The sequence below is a fragment of the Eleutherodactylus coqui genome, chromosome 8 (assembly GCF_035609145.1).
Source record: "Eleutherodactylus coqui strain aEleCoq1 chromosome 8, aEleCoq1.hap1, whole genome shotgun sequence".
NCBI lineage: Eukaryota > Metazoa > Chordata > Amphibia > Anura > Eleutherodactylidae > Eleutherodactylus > Eleutherodactylus coqui.
In genome coordinates, this window is record NC_089844.1 from 20934486 (window position 1) to 20949057 (window position 14572).

Here is a 14572-nt window from a genome sequence, read left to right on the forward strand (position 1 = left end):
TGGGGGGCAGCTAATGCCAGGGGGCCGCTGTGTGGGGGGCAGCTAATGCCGGGAGCCGCTGTGTGTGGGGCAGCTAATGCCGGGAGCCGCTGTGTGGGGGGCAGCTAATGCCGGGAGCCGCTGTGTGGGGGGCAGCTAATGCCGGGAGCCGCTGTGTGGGGGGCAGCTAATGCCGGGGGCCGCTGTGTGGGGGCAGCTAATGCCGGGGGCCGCTGTGTGGGTGGCAGGTAATGCCGGGGGCCGCTGTGTGGGTGGCAGGTAATGCCGGGGGCCGCTGTGTGGGTGGCAGGTAATGCCGGGGGCCGCTGTGTGGGTGGCAGGTAATGCCGGGGGCCGCTGTGTGGGTGGCAGGTAATGCCGGGGGCCGCTATGTGGGGGGCAGGTAATGCCGGGGGCCGCTGTGTGGGGGGCAGGTAATGCTGGGGGCCGCTGTGGAAGGCGCTGTCACTGCTGGGGGCCGCTGTGGAAGGCGCTGTCACTGCTAGGGGCCGCTGTGGAAGGCGCTGTCACTGCTGGGGGCCGCTGTGGAGGGCGCTGTCACTGCTGGGGGCCGCTGTGGAGGGCGCTGTCGCTGCTGGGGGCCGCTGTGAGGTGCGCTGACGCTGCTGGGGGCTCCTCATTACTGAGATAAGTGAGGGGGAGGCTGGGCGAGGCGCGGGCGGGTGCTATGGGTGTTTAATAAATACAGCTATACATTACAATTATACATATTTGTTATATAAACTATAAATATCGCGAATTTATGTTTTTTTTTCTCGAAGTGACACACCACCCGCGTTATGCTCGGTTTTTTGGCGAATTTTGACACACCGAGCTCAAAAGGTTGCCCATCACTGGGTTAATGTCATGTAATGTTGGCTACCTCACCTGTGGTTGCAGCTGACAGGTTTACAGCCTCGGTGCAGAGCAATGTCTGCTGGGGGATAGGAACCATAACATGTGCCCCATAACCTGCCACCCTGATGGCTGGCACTGGGGCTCATTCACATGGATGGCGTTCCAACCTGTGAAAAAATTGACTTTTTTTTTTCTACAGGTTTGTGTTTTTACTTCTCATTTGTTCACATGCAAACACGACCAGAATGCCCCTCAAACCCACAGCAGGGGTTCAAAGATGCATCAAGCACGGATGTAAAGCGTGTGCGCTACTATTACAGGGTTCATACGCGTCACGGAATACCGGCAAATGGCATGGAGGTTTCTGATTTGTTAAGGAATATATATATTTGTAATAATACCCTGTTTCCCCAAAAATAAGCCCTAACCCGATTTTTGTCCAGGCAGCTATACATGAAAAAAATGTGGAGCAAAAATTAATATAAGGCCCTGTCTTATTTTCAGGAAACCGGTAATATCTGAGTTTCTTTTTTTCTTTTTGTGTCCAACACTTCCTTTTTTCCATCACGATCCGGTATTGTTTAACACTGGAGGCCAAAGGAGTAAAGAGATTGTTCTGGTTAAGCAGAAGCCGACACGCAAGGATCTCAGAATGTGAAGTCTTTGTTCTCAACCGGCCTCTCATGGTTAACAAAAAATATATATATATATATATATAGAAAATATCTTGACTCAGCGGGGGCGGGGCTTATATTGTATACAAAAAACAAGGGGGCCTTCACACGTGCGAGTAAAATATGATGAAACCAAAGCAGGGGGGGGGGGAGGGAGGGAGGCAGCGGACGGGAGCAGGGGGGAGATTGAGAGACATCTCTCGCTCACCCCCGCCGCCCCCGAGCCTGCTCGGACGAGAATGCAGTTACTCAGGCAGAGTGAGGCTCGCTCATCTCTACTTTTTATCATTAGAAAGGCCTACTGATTTTTGTGCTAAAAACAAATTGTGGCAAAATCGCAGGTGTCAGCCATGTTTTATCACGGAAAAAGCAGTTCTGACAAAGTTTCCCCCCCCCCCCTCTAAATTGCAGCGGTATTGCGATCGCCGGCGTGAAGGAGCCTAAACATTTGATTTCGTGTATTTTGAGTTCCATGAGTGTCATTGAAAATCACGATTTTTGTCATGGAAACATTTTTTTGGGAACCTGTAAACCGTTTTCTGCGCCCGTAGAGCTTTCATACGTGAGAAATATTTCTGCAAGATGCAGAAGATTCTACACCACAATGCGCAGGTTTACACGTGGATCAGGCCGACTCCATGCGGGCACGAAAATCAAGTACGAATATAAGCCGCGTATCTTCGCACGTGCGCTCGCATCACATTTCCCATTGTTTCCAATGGGCCGGAGCAGCTTCCCCCCACATGCTCCAGCGCACTGTGAGGGTTCCCCATTGAAAACCAGGGGAGACGTCTGTGCTGCTGACAGCATCGCCGCCTCGTCTCTGCGGCACAATCACATGTTGGTGAGCGTGATATCAGGCCGGGGCTCGCAACCCGCTAGCGCACTTGTGTGAGGTTAGTCTTATAGCGCAGAAATCAGCAGCAGCCGACTACACTGCGTGTTAACGAATAGAGATGAGCGAACACCAAAATGTTCTGGTGCTCGTTGCTCGAGTCAAACTTTCCGCGATGCTCGAGTGTTCGTTTCGAGTAACGAACCCCATTGAAGTCAATGGGCGACTCGAGCTTTTTTGTATATGACCCATGCTCCGCTAAGGTTTTAATTGGTGAAAATCTGGAAAACCTACGAAAGTGATGGAAACGACACAGAAACGGATAGGGCAGGCAAGGGACAATATGCAGGGCTGCATCTCAGGCTCCCAGGTCCAACTATTAACCCCTTAGTGACGAAGCCTGTTTGCGCCTTAGTGACGAAGCCAAATTTTGTAAATCTGACATGCGTCGTTCAACGTAGCATAACTCCGTAAAGGCTTTACATATCCCAGTGATTCTGACATTGTTTTTTCGTCACATGTTGTACTTCATTTTGGTTGTAAAAAAAGACCGATATAATTTGTGTATATTTATTAAAAGTACCAATATTGGAAAAATTTTGAAAAAATTGTCATTTTTTCACATTTTCAACTGTAATATCTCAAATATGTCCAAACATACTGTACAAATTTTTGATAAGATATATATTTCCATCTGTTTACTTTATTCTGAATGCACACTTGAAAAACGTTTGTGTTTTTTTTAACCATTTAGAGGACGTACAAATTTAACATTACTTTTCAGCATTTTGAGGAACACTTTGTTTTCCTGCACCAAGCCAAGTTTGCAAAGGCTCATGAGTGTCAGAATAATAGATACCCCCCCAAATGACACCATTTTAAAAACTACACCCCTTAATGTATTCACTGAGGGGTGTCATGAGTATTTTGACCCCACCAGTTTTTTTCAGGAATTAATTCAATTTAGAGGAGAAAAAATAAAATTTCATAGTTTTGCAAATATGTCATTTTAAAGACATATTTTTTTCCTATAGAGCCCATGAAAATGAGGATTTACACCTCAAAATGGATACCCCCATTTCTCCCGTGTTCAGAAACATACCCATTGTGGCCCTAATCTTATGTCTGGATGCACAACGGGACCCAAAATAAAAGGAGTAGTCGGTGTCTTTCAGAACATAAATTTTGCTTGAAGGCGTTTTAGGCCCCATAGCACTTTTGTAGAGCTCTTGAGCGGCCAAAACCAAAGAGAAACCCCATAAGTGACCCCATTTTGAAAACTAGACCCCTTAACGAATTTATTTAGGGGTGTACTGCCCATTTTGACCTCACGGTTTTTGAATGAATTCAAGCAAAGCAAAAGTAAAAAAAATGTAATTTTCGTTTTTTTGGCAATTCTGTCGTTTTCAAAAAATGCTTTTTTGGTACAGTACACACATGAATGAAGACTTGCACCCCAAAATGGATACCCCTGTTTGTCCCGTGCTCAGAGACATACCCATTGTGGCCCTAATCTTTTGTCTGGATGCACAACGGGGCCCAAAATGAAAGAAGTAGTCGGTGGCTTTCAGAACAGAAATTTAGCATGAAGGTGATTTAGGCCCCATTGCCCACTTGTAGAGCCCTTGAGCGGCCAAAACGACAGAGAACTCCAACAAATGACCCCATTTTGAAAACTAGACCCCTTAACGAATTAATCTAGGGGTGTACTGTGTATTTTTACCCTACAATTTTTGAATAAATCTAAGCAAAGCAGTAGGGAAAAAATTACAATTTTCATTTTTTTGGCATTTGTATCAATTTAAAAACAGTTTTTTTTGTACAGCACACATAGCAATGAAGATTTTCACCCCAAAATGGATACCCCTGTTTGTCCCGTGTTCAGAACCATACCTCTTTTGGCCCTAATCTACTTAAAGGACACATGGCTAGGCCTATAATGGAAGGAGCACCCGTTGGATTTCAGGGTACAACGGGATAAATTCCAGGCCCCATTGCCCACTTATAGAGCCATTGAGCGTCCAAAACGATAGAGAACCCCCACAAATGACCCCATTTTAAAAACTAGACCCCTTAATGAATTCATCTAGAGATGTACTGCGTATTTTGACCCCACAGTATTTGAATAAATCTAAGCAAAGCAGAAGAAAAAAATAACATTTTTCATTTTTTTGGCAATTTTGTCAATTTAAAAACTGTTTTTAAAGAGAGATCTGAAAAAAATCAAGCCTAGATATGATAAAACTCCAAACATGACTAGATCGGAAAAATCAGCACTGAAGGATCTTGAAAATAATGAGCATCTCGTGATTAAACCTTCCGACAAAGGGGGCAACGTGGTGCTGTTGGATACAAACAAATATATTGATATGTGTATGGACCTTCTGAGCGACACAACCACCTATGCCATACTCAGAGATGATCCAACCAATACTTTTCAAACAGCTCTTAATCGAATTCTGTGTACAGCTAAAGAAACTAAATGCATTAGCGATACAGAATTCAAATTCATGACCCCAACTACACCTAGAATAGCAATATTCTATGCCTTACCCAAGATCCATAAAGGCACTAGTCCCCTTAAAGAACGTCCAATCGTATCTGGCATCAATAATATCACACAAAACTCCAGTATTTATCTGGATCGGTTGCTGAGACCATTTGTCTCAGCCCTACCATCTTTTGCACAAGATACGATGGACGTCCTACGTCAGATTGAAGGAATCTCAGTTACCCCCGATACATGGGTGGCGAGCCTTGATGTCGAGGCACTGTATAGCTCTATTCCCCACGATGTGGGGCTGAGAGCTATTGCACATTTTCGGTCCCAAAGAGGGGTACACTATCAGGTACAAAACAAATTCGTTTTACAACTGTTAGAATTTGTATTAACACACAACTACTTCTGTTTAACAGAAAGTTTTTCCACCAGCTCAGGGGCACCGCGATGGGGACGCCATGTGCCCCTACGTACGCAAATCTGCTCCTGGGCTGGTGGGAAGAAAAATACGTTTTCTCCACCGAAAATCACGACTGGTCCAGTAACATTCTTACCTGGATCAGATACATCGACGACATCTTGATCCTCTGGACAGGTTCTAAACCACAGTTCCAAGATTTTGTCACTTGGTTGAATAGCAACGATTTAAATTTGAAATTTACAGCTGACATTAACAAATCATCCATGACATTCTTGGATGTAATCATTGAAATTCAACAAGATGGCAGGATCACGTCAAACCTGTATCGTAAGAAAACTGCAACTAACAGCTTACTCTCTTGGAATAGCTTCCACCCTCAGCCTCTAAGACAAGGCATTCCTAAGGGGCAGTTCCTAAGAATTCGAAGGAACTGCTCCGAGGAGCACACCTTCAATAGTGAATGCCATAAATTGAGAGATAGGTTTTTACGAAGAGGGTACCCTATTCACATTCTGGATAAAGCTGAACAACATGCACGTACCTGTAATAGAAATGAGTTACTCATCCCAAAAAAACGCGATGAGTCAACAGACATGCGCATTATCGGCACCTACGATACCGGACAGAAACAAGTGCTCGAGATACTCCAATCGTACTGGGATATCCTTCAAAACGATAAAGACGTGAAAACTTTCATTCCCACGCATCCCAAAGTGACCTATCGACGTGGCCGTAACATCAAAGACCACTTAGTTAAGAGCTTCTTCAAATCACCAAAATCACAAGGTGACGGGCTTTCCCGCTCCATCCCTACGGGCACCTTTACATGTACTAACTGCTTGGCGTGCAAATTTATTAAGAAAGGGAATACTTTTGGATCTACTACAACAGGGAAAGAGTATGTCACAAGGGACTTTATCAACTGTCTCTCCACCAATGTTGTCTATCTCATTACCTGCAGGTGCGGGAAACAATACATAGGGAAAACTAGGCAGCAATTCCGCCGCAGGATATTAGCACACATAGGCAACATTGAGAGGAAAGAAGACACCTCAGTATCAACCCATGTCCTACAATCACATAAAGGTGACGCGAGCTCTTTGAAATTCCAGGGAATGGAAGTTATAAAATCTGATGGAAGGAGGGGCGACGTGGATTCCTTGCTTCTGCAAAAAGAAGCAGGATGGATCTATCGGTTTGATATGATCCAACCGGCTGGCCTAAACGAACAATTGTTGTTCAATTGTTTCCTTTAGGGGTCTTCCGCGATTACTACAGTTTTGGCCTCTTCCATTACCTATCAACTATCTTCTCTCAAAAATTTTTTCTCTCATCTTAAAGACCTTCTCCAAACACCTTTTGGTCACTACACGTTTATTTAAGGCCGCAATGTTAATTCTACCATCATTAATTATATCGTTGTCAAACATCAGCGGCTGTAATATAGATACTAACACACATAACAAGCTCAAAAGGGAGACATCAGTCCTTTATGTTGTTTTAATTAGGAGTTTTATACTCTAGAATTGTGCTTAGTTGACTTTCAGTCACGCCTCCTGTGTGACCTCATTTATCTGGCACCGCTTCCTCCGTTATGATGGGATTGTCCATTCGGCCCGGCATCCGTCCAGTCCCTCCTACCTGCCCCGCGGCAAGTCTTCGGTCCTTGACACTCCCCTTTCTTGTTTATGCATGAGCGGGCGTGTCTTTCAGGACGCCGTAGTATAGGCAACGACATCAAGTAGTGGGTGTATCCCCACAGAAGAAGCTGTACGTGCGCGCTTCGTGCGCAGTGACGTCAGCTACGTGTTGACGTCAGTTCCGTACTCCGTTACCTAGTGATTTAGGCCCCATTGCCCACTTGTAGAGCCCTTGAGCAGCCAAAACGACAGAGAACCCCCACAAATGATCCCATTTTGAAAACTAGACCCCCTAACGAATTCATCTAGGGGTGTACTGTGTATTTTTACCCTACAATTTTTGAATAAATCTAAGCAAAGCAGAAGGAAAAAATTAAAATGTTCATTTTTTTGGCAGTTATATCAACTTAAAAACTGTTGTTTTTCTACAGCACTCATAGGAATAAAGATTTTCACCCCAAAATGGATACCCCTGTTTGTCCTGTGTTCAGGAACATACCCCTTGTGGCCCTAATCTACTTAAAGGACACATGGCTAGGCCTATAATGGAAGGAGCACCCGTTGGATTTCAGGGTACAACGGAATAAATTCCAGTCCCCATTGCCCACTTGTAGAGCCATTGAGCGGCCAAAACAATAGAGAACCCCCACAAATGACCCCATTTTGAAAACTAGACCCCTTAGCGAATTCATCTAGGGGTGTACTACGTGTTTTGACCCCACAGTATTTGAATGAATCTAAGCAAAGCAGAAGGAAAAAATTTCAATTTTCATTTTTTTGTCAATTTAAAAACAGTTTTTTTTGTACAGTGTACATAGGAATGAAGATTTTTACCCCAAAATGGATACCCCTGTTTGTCCCGTGTTCAGAAATATACCCACTGTGGCCCTAATCTACTTACAGGACACATGGCTAGGCCTGTAATGGAGAGAACACCCGTTGGATTGCAGGGCACCACTGAATAAATCCCAGGCCCCATTGCGCACTTGTACAGAATAAAAAAATGACACGTTAAAAAAATCCCCCCCCCCCCCCCCCTCCGCATCTATTTCGGCGTTCCCCAAATCTTAGATAAAAGTAATAATGTAAACTGTGTGGTATTTCTGAAGACCGGGGTAATTACGGAGGCTGGTTGGGATGGGCACATGGGGCAATAAAACCGGGTATCCCCCTCCTCTCATGCTTTTTGGGGGGTATTGCGCTCTGTGAGTCTTCGTAATCTTGCGGAGGTGCGGCGGTCTCACACAGAAGGCGCTCAACAAGCTGCTCCTGGAACTGCATGAAAGCGAGCGTTCCTGGGGCTTCTTGTAAATTACGTATTACAGGTTGCGGTCTGAATAACGCCAAGCTCAAGCCATATGTGGAATCTGCTTGCGGAGGCCCGCACCGGATCCCAGCTGTGAGCCCGGCTGTGACCATGCGTACGCCGCGTAATGTACTGCGCATAACTGCCTACTCACACAGGCGGTCATGCGAAGTACACCTTTTTTTTGTTTGTATTTTCCGCACCGTCGCTTAGTGATGACACAGGTACCCGCAGCCCGTATACAAGTTAGTTGCGTATGGGCTGCGGGTATATCCGTCACCATGGAGCACAATGGGTTCTATGTTGTGGATATCTGCAGTAAAATAGAACCTGCTGCGTTCTCTTTTCTGCGAGTGGATTACACAATTCTGACCCGCTAATGTGAGCGGAAATGTGTAATCCAATGCGATTGATCTGCGTATTACCGCGGATCAGACGCATGCGGAATCCGTAGTTCCTATCTGGTCATGTGAGACCGGCCTAAGGTAGATCGCTACCTTTTTATCACGTGACCGGCGACCGCTCAACAAGGTCACTGCTCCAGGCTCTCGGCGACCGTTGGTCGCTGGGAGCAAGGAGATTTTAAGTTTCCTGGGCTCCCCGTCTCCTGCGCATGTGTCCGGTGTTTTGCCGGTGGTCGCATGTGCAGAATCCGGGAAATTTCACAGAGGAAGATCACGTCGGGGTGCAAATACGGAGGCCTCCGATAAAAAATGTAATCTCCTCTCACTGATTGCATCAGTGAGGGGAGATGAAGCTTTACCTTTTTTGACTTTTACGTGATCACCATTATCCATTGGATAACGACGAACACGTGATCAGGAACTACTCACCGCGGCCCCCCGTGAAATCTCCAGGCTCTCGGCTAAGTTTTGTAGCCAGGAGCAGGGAGATTTTAAATTATCCTGGCAATCCACAGCTTTTGCGCGTGCGTCCGCCATTTTGGCGACGGGTGCGTGCGCAGAAGCTGGGGTAAGGTCCTAGGATAAATCCAGGGGCCTTAGGTACGTCATTTCATCCTCCCTCACGGATATGATCATGAGGGGAGATGAAACGTCAGCTTTTTAAACTTTTTTTTTACTTTTTAAAACTTTTTTTTTTACTTTCTAAACTCTTTTTTTTTTTTTTTACTTGAAATGATCCCTGTTATCCATTGGATAACACTGATCATGTCCCCTGTGACATCCCTCTGCTCTTGGCTACACATGGCAGCCAAAAACAGAGGAATTTTGAATTTCCCGGGGCTCGAGCCCCTCTGTGCACGCGCCCGATGATTGACATCGGACGCGCATGCGCAGAGGGAGACTTCGGGTCCCGGAAGACCAGGACATGGCAGAGGACCCGAGGTGAATATTTTCACCTCCCTTCATGGATCGGATCCATGAGGGGAGCTGAAACTGACACTTTTTAAAACTTTTTCGCGATCACCGCTTCAGGAGCCGGGAGCCAGGAGATTTTGAATTTGCCGGGGCTCCCGGCCTTCTTCGCATGCGCAGAAGAGCGGCGCCGGGTCCCACAGGACCCTTTCACTGTGGCAGACTTCAGGGAAGGCAGGTGAGTACTTTCAGCCCAGATCCGATCCATCAGGGCAGCTGAATCTTTAACTTTTTTTTGCACTTTAATGCGATCGGCGCTATCTATTGGATAGCGCCGATCGCGTTGCCGGGGGGGACTGCCCACAGCCCAGGATGACAGCTCCATACTGTCGGCTACCTTCGGGCACCGACAGCATGGAGCTGTCACGTCCTCAGCTAAGAGGGCATTAATCATAAGAGGATGCATGTTTCTACGTCCTCTAGGATTAAAGCCCACTTACTGAGGACTTAAAAACACTATGGGGCTGTCACTAAGGGGTTAAATATAGATAGAGACTCATCAGCATTATGGTGTGGCCACATGACAATAATCAGCACAATGTGAGCAAGAATATTCGACTACGCCCAATAGTCTCTAATTAGAATGATCCAATTTATACCATAAATGTGACAATTGTCATCCAAACCCATGCCGGAGGTGTAGAAAATAGAATCCAACAGGCAATCAAATACGGTTCATTGTTTATTAATGTGTTATACAATAGACATGAAACCAATCAAAAAACACTTGGCCACATGCATACGGGGAGACTCAAAATATCACAATTGAGATAAAACTCTGGACATTGGTGCACAGTTCCATCCAAAGCAGCAAAAACCAATAATGCGCCTCCATTACTTCCAAGATGATCTAAAAAATATAGACAAACATATCAATAAAATATGCTTAAAATCTGCATAATACATGCGGATACTTGATGTAGCACAACAGGTCTATCAGTATCGTGAGACATTGTATTCATGGTTTAACCCTTTAGGGGCCATTGTGTCCAGCTGATAAATCCAACGAAGTTCTTTCTTAAGTAGGGCCTTAGTTCTATCTCCTCCTCTTGTAGATAAGGGCACCCCATCAATCACTCGAAATTTTAATTGACTGATGGAGTGACCCTTCTCGACAAAGTGACGAGACACTGGCAAATCTATGTTTTTTGTACGTATAGTACTTTTATGTTTCCCTATCCTACTCCTCACCTCCATAGTTGTCTCACCTACGTATTGGAGCCCACATGGGCCAGTTATTAAATACACCACGTCGGATGAGGAGCAGGTGTAGTAACCCCTAATCTTGTAAGACACCCCCTGTGGGCATGATGAAATCTATCGCCTTTCAACATGAGCAGCAGGGGCTGTAGATGGTGTCCGACCACTTTGTGTGAGGTCAGTCCTGTACATATGTCCCCGAAGGCGTTCTCCGGGTTGCCTCAGCTAGACTATGCGGGCTCCCGAATCCTGCGAGCTTATGGTCTGATAGTTGGGGCTTATTCATATCTTTTGTAAATTTCCCTCATTTTCTCTTCTTTCTCCTCTTCAGTTGGGATCTGCAGAAGGGGGATCTGCTGCTACTCCTATCTAGATTGTATGGGGTCAATTTCTCTTCCGAGGTATGAAACTTATGAAAAACCTGGATATGAGGGGAGGGGGGGGCGGCGAAGGAAAAGGAGGAAAGCGGGGGAGGGGGTGCAGTGGGGGGTGAGATATCAAGAGCATTTGTTGTTCCCTGCCTCAGAGCCACGTTGTGAATGTGCTCTCATTTCAGGGTCTTCCCTGACCATCACTTACTCCGTCTCCTAATCAGGGAGAACCTTGTTCGACCCATCTCTTGAGGTCGTCTGAGTCTTTGAATGCCACCCAGGGCTGCCAAGTCATATGGGTTGTTTCCCACGTTTTAGGGTTGTCAGCTCCCAATTCATTGCTTCTTATGAGGGTGTGGAGCTCCTCCACCCGCATTCATAGTGGGAGCGGATGTGGAGCGCCAAAGCCTCAGGATAAGTCTCATTGCAATTATGAAAAATTTTAGGAGGCCCGATTTTGCTTCCTTCGCTGTACCTGGGAACAGTGAGAGCAGGGCCGGCTGCGGGGTCAATGTCACCCCTATATGGTGGATGTGGTTAAAGAGGATTATCACCTCTTTCGATAGGGTTGCTACTGGCCAGCAGTCCCACCATATGGGGGTCATTGTGCCTCTGCTCCCACCGCATCTCCAGCAAAGAGGCGAGGTCTGAGGGAAGATCTTCTGGAGTTGGTCAGGGGTCCTGTTCACCTGGATACTATTTTGAAGTTAAGGTCTTGGATCTTACTCGCTGAGGAGATCTTGTGCGTTGGGACCCAAACCTTGGATCAGTCCTCTTCCGTGAAGACCTCACCCAGTTCTTGTTCCCATGCCTCCCTGTATCTTGGGACTTCGTCCTCCGCCTCCCGAGCCAGTAGCATCCTGTAGAGCCTGGAGATCATGTGTCTCTGGATTGTGAGTGAAAGGCAAAGTTGCTCAAACTTCGTGAGTGGCACCGTCAAGTTTTCCTTAGGTGTCAGCGAGCTCACAAAACCTCTTAATTGTAGGTATTGGAGCCAGAATCCTGACCGAGGTGGGTTCTGTCCCAAGATCTCAGCCATGGGTTTTAAACCCGACTGCATCACGACGTCCCTCAATCTGGGCGTTGGTTCGGTTGGGAGGGTCAGGAGCCCCCGCTGTCTTAATGTAATTTCGAATTTTGGGTTTGCTGTGAGCAGCGTTAGCGGGCCTGGAATAGTGACCAGTCCGCATCTAGGCGCGAAGCTTGACCACGTCTTGATTAGTTGGAGGCCAAAGGGGGTAATGTTGGGTATAGAGTTAGCCCATTTAGGTGGGATCCAGAAAGCCCCGCCCAGGCCGTTGCTATCGCCTGAATGCTCTATTTCCACCCAGAGCCTAGAGTTCCTATTTTTGAGGAGGTCTAGAACGTAAGTTGCGATGTTAGCCTTGTAATAGAGGGAAAAGTCCGGAAGGCCCTGTCCCCCCCCCCCCTCTCCTCTCTTGTCAAGAGAAAGAAACGCATGCGTGGTTTGCGTCCCCTCCAGACTAAGTCTGTGATTAAAGATCTGAGTTTTTTAAGAAACGATCTTGTGAGTCCAATTGGAATTGTTTGGCATAGGTAGAGAAATCTGGGTAACACGTCCATTTTTATAGCGTTGACTCGGCCGTTCCAGGAGGGATAAAGGGGACTCTATTTATCCAGGTCCCTCTCAAGGCTCTCTGCAAAAGGCGTATAGTTTAGTTTAAAAGCCTGAGAAGAGTCTGATGGGACAAGGACCCCTAGGTACTTGATGTGTGACTTATTCCAACGAAAGGTGAGCGCAGACTCTAGGTGGACAACTTCGGCCTGTGGAAGCTAGACATTTAAGACCTCGAGTGTAGTTCTTGGTTGTGGGACTCTAGTGTTTCAGCTATCTTCTCCTGAGCTTCCTCCACTGTCTCGACTCTCTGGCCTATTTGCCTAATTTCTTGTTGTAGAGCCGCGACATCATTTTTTTTGCATGCGGACTCGAATTGCTGGAACAATGTGTCAATGTAGCTCTGGGTCGGCATGGCCTTTAAGTGTTTCTTCCAGTCCCATTTCTTCTCATCTGCGGGAGTGGTGGGCGAGCTGGGAGAGAGACCCTGGTGGGATTGTCGTATGGTAGACATTTGTTTTTCGTGGCTGTTGGTGAATTCGGACCTGCTTTGTGTCTGGCCAGGCATGCTGGTGCGGGGTCTTGGAGCTTTGAGCTTAGCTGTATCTTGGGTATCGGGGGATTTAGCTCTCTGGGCTCTGCTATCTCTTTGTGGCAGGGGTGAGTGCATCTGCGTCACGGGCAATGAAGTGACGAGTACGCTGGCTCTGGGGCGGGTTGTTGTACACTTGTAGGTGGTCTCGTTTTCTGCGTTGGAGGGGAGGGGAGTGGGTCCCAACTTTGGGAGCTTCATGTGGTTGGATTTCTCCCCCAGGCTCCTGGGGTTCCAGGTGTTCTGAGCTTGCATGTGCTCTTGTGCTGGCATTGTGGCGGCTACTACAGGTAGTTGTCACCTTCTGGACTGATGGGGGCCTACTTGATGTAAGTGGCTGTGGTGTACCCCTGGGTGGACTTTTGTTATTGCTGACAGATCTTGGGGCCACATTTTTCTGCTGCGTTCTGCTGGGGGGCATGGGGGGGTCTTCAGGAGAATCCTGAGTCTTAGTCTCTGGTATATATGCATCCCCCTCTCCTCTGCCTGAGTTTCGCTGGCTGCGCCTGCCATTTTAGCTCCCTCATTTGCAGCTGCGTGGTACTGGCTCTCTGTCTCCCTTAGCTCTCCCCTCATGCGACCGCCACGACCCTCCTTTACCTCACTCCTTGTAGGTGCTCTCTCCCTGCCTCCTCTGCTTGGCGGGCTGTCGGGGCCGTTGTTTGAAGGTTCAGCGGAGCTGCCGCTAGTTCTCCTCGATACCTTCCATTCTTATGGCCGCGCTTCAGCTGAGTCGGGGCTCACGTGGTCTGCCGGCATCTCTGCTGGCGCCATCTTGAGAGCGGCAGAGCGGGATTCTTCTCCTGCCGGTCTCCGGAGGAACGCCGATGTGCCTCTTCTGCGGGCTTCCGTTGCTGTCTGCGGGGTGCCTCTCCGCTTCCCCCTCGCCATGGGATCAAAAAGCTGGGTCTGGGTCATCTAAATGGCTGGAATATGTGGGCCGGTAGCGGGAGCCGAGCTGCAGCATGTCCTACTCCTCCATCAGCTAGCCACGCCCCCCGGGACCCCTCTTTTTATCATATAACGAGTGTACCAATTTGTCCCAAAGGTTTTGACAACACCTATTGGACATGATAGGTTGATTTTTGAACTCCTCCACACCACCAGTGAGGCTCAGAAGGGGCCAATGTCTCCTTAAAATTGTCGAGATTTGCCTGCTCATAGGATTGCAGGTGGACACAAATGGTATCCTACTAAGGGTTGATGTTTTCTCTCTGGTCACAAATAGTGTCTGTCTTTCAACG